The sequence below is a fragment of the Apis mellifera genome, linkage group LG11 (genome assembly GCF_003254395.2).
Source record: "Apis mellifera strain DH4 linkage group LG11, Amel_HAv3.1, whole genome shotgun sequence".
Lineage (NCBI taxonomy): Eukaryota > Metazoa > Arthropoda > Insecta > Hymenoptera > Apidae > Apis > Apis mellifera.
This window is the reverse complement of record NC_037648.1, coordinates 8,977,375-8,980,452: the sequence shown is the minus strand read 5'-3', so window position 1 is coordinate 8,980,452 and position 3,078 is coordinate 8,977,375. Positions and strand designations below refer to the sequence as shown.

The following is a 3,078-nucleotide window of genomic DNA, read 5'->3' as shown; positions in this document are numbered from 1 at the left end:
AATTTTATCTCGGCGAATTTTAGATAAATATTAGTGTGAACATGTGATTGTAAAAAAGAGTAAAAAGTACATATCGTATATCATGCGATCATATATAATAAGTTTTTTATATTAGGGAAGGTTAAATGAAAAGGCTAAATAAAACAATATAAAATTTCGGTATTTCTTTTTCTTTTTTTTTTTTTTTTCAAATATTTTATCACGTAAGTACGTATGTACTTAACACATGTATACATATCTTTTCATTCGTTAGATTTAATCATGCCCAAATAAAAAACTAAAAAATAATAATAAAAAAATTCACTGGAATCAAACGTTTCCTCCAAAAGCTTTCAATTTATGACAGATGTCACTAATTCTGTCACGATATAATCCGATTAATCCTATTGTCACTGTCATCGACCTTTCTCATTCTCATTATATACGATTTACAATTTTACCTACTTTACATTATTTCACCATCACCCAATCCATCGTCATCGTTATAAAATTTAAGATAAAGGAGCAATTAACGATCAAAAATGCTATTTCATCAAATGCACACGATACTTCTCCCGCCTCCACTATCAAACAAAATGGAGACCGGTTAGAAATTGGTCCGTGAAATTAGGTTGCCCATCGTTATCGTCTCAGTGTAAACCAGATACCAGATACCACTCGTAACTGAGTTATTGCTTTTTGAAGATTACGCGAATCAAGAAGGTCGGTCGTCGATTATCAACACCGAAACGAACTTCACGATACTTTCGAACGATGAATGTATGCCATCTATCGGTTACGCCCGATCCATTTTCTAATTTTCTCAATTAAACACGATACGCATAGAATCTCGAACATGAGATTACATGTACAACTCTATCGAAGGAACGGCCTCTTGGCCTCGTGTTTTAACTCGAATTATCGATCCAGAATCGATTTTAATCTGCGATCGATCGAGATACCATGGTTCAAGATTATGCATAGATAATGTATCTTTCATTTAAATTCGTAGAAAGCAGAGATAGTGGTGGCTCGTTATCAATTTTGACAACTTCTCTAAATTTTTCCACGATTTATCGATATCTAATAATGATCGTTAATGATTTGGCGAATAATACAAAACTTTGAATTTTTGTTTATGATTTAATTAAAAACATCTTTTCAGAATTATATAAAATTTTTGATAGGATGAAGTATATAAATATATAACAATACTTTATTTTTTTAGACGAATGACACAGAAAATTCGATGGAAATTAAAAAGAAATGAAATTTGTACAATCATAATTATTTAAATTTATTGTTATTCCTAAAACAAAATCCATCTCAATTGATTTTTCATAAAATAATCAACAAATTATAGAAAATTGTATGAAATAATTTCACATTTTTTTCTAAATCATCACGATGAATATCGTTGCAACAAGCATTAAATGTCAAAAATCAAAGAGATTACAAAAAGATTTTTGTCTTCATCTTTCTCTTTCACCCCTAAATTCGCATTATCTCGATTTACCATCGATTACGGGATACCCTATATTTAAATCTGCGCAACAAGCGTCAAAGGTCGAAGGCCGGCGTATCGTGGATTGACGAGGAATGGCGCCAGTTACGTAAAAATCGGGTCGTGTATAGAACAGGAGAAAAGCAACACGGAGACACTTTTTCGGCCCCCGTCACACCGGGGTGCTTCGGAGAAAGCTTCGAAAGCGGGATGAAAGTCGTTTGGGCTTTGCCTGTACCAGGGGTAATAAATGGTGTCACACCGTCGAGTGGATGTGTTTATTCTCCACGATCCTTCCTGATATTTATGGAAACGTCGTAAAACGACAATTTCTCGTGGAGCTTGGGATACCATTCTCTTTCTCTCTCTCTCCCTCTCCTTAGTGCCACCCTCTCTTTAGTTTTTTCTCTCGCTTCGGTGTCTTTTTTCTCCAAAAAGCAGCCCATTTCGATCTGGAAGAAAAGAAAAAAAAAAAAAGGAGAGATCCCGTTGCCAGTGGACGAAACGCCTTGAAACCTTACCCACGCTGTGCTTTAAAGCAATTTATACTTTAATAGAACGAAGGTCAGCGCGAGGAACAAAGCGGTACCATCCCATTTCTGAGTGTACACAACTACGAATGGTTGCACGTGTGTGCTATTCTGTAATAAAATAAGTGGTTCTCGGAGATCCTTATTAGTCGCGAGGGTGGCGGAGGAAGAGAAGCGGAGGGAAAGAAAATGGTGATGATCGTGATCGATATCACAAGTGCAACGGAAGGAACGAGAAATCTCTTTGATGTGATTTGACGGTAAATGGTACTTTAGTTGGTTAGATCGTTACCACTTACTTTTGCATACCGGGTGTTTTATTTGACTTTAATTATCGATTGAAATATCTTGGCCAACGATCAACTCCACGTGTTACGCGATTATTCGCAAAATACGATACTCCGTTTCGTATCGACTCTCCACGTATAGTGATACGATAAATGCGATAATTTATACTATATATTTCTGTATAAAAAAAAATCTTATCATTTCTATTAGTTTATTTGGATTATCGCTTGTTTAGGCAATCGTCTCGATTTTAATTGTAACTTTTAATAAAATGTTTTCTAGTTGCTCGGAAATCAACGAAGATATTGATAATCTTTTTTGTTTCAATTAAATAAATAATAAAGTAAATAATAAAAATAGACGAAGACTAATCTTCTGATGTGATATTCTAACAGAATATATTTTGAGACCACTGTTAGGAGAATATATAAAATACGTTGATTTACAAAAATACGGATAAATGAATTCTCGATAGAAATTCAAAGTTCGATACAAAATTTATTTTTTTTATGCAAAATAAAATATTATTCGATTGATCACTTCGTTATGCAACAACTTGATACATTTCATTATTCGACACGCAAGAATAAGTGAACGAAAAGGAAAAGTGAGAATGAACCCGACGTAACCATTACCATTTTTATCTAACCGTTATCAATACAAGCTCGCAATCTTAACAAATTTATTTTTCCGCATCTCGAGCAACAGTTCACAATCTCTACTTTTTTGGGCCTCGACTAGTTGGGTGTCAAGCACCCACGAAATTCTTTCGGAATG

At 34.2% G+C, this 3,078-nt stretch overlaps 1 long non-coding RNA gene across 1 annotated transcript; it reads right to left on the bottom strand.

Moving 5' to 3' along the window:
- Positions 1-1,229: 1,229 nt before the first annotated feature.
- Positions 1,230-2,454, bottom strand: LOC102656634. Its single transcript, XR_409934.3, has 3 exons — positions 2,313-2,454; positions 2,005-2,124; positions 1,230-1,935 (listed from the first exon to the last, which is right to left on the bottom strand). It is a non-coding gene; the product is annotated as an uncharacterized LOC102656634 (long non-coding RNA).
- Between the last annotated feature and the right edge of the window lie 624 nt (positions 2,455-3,078).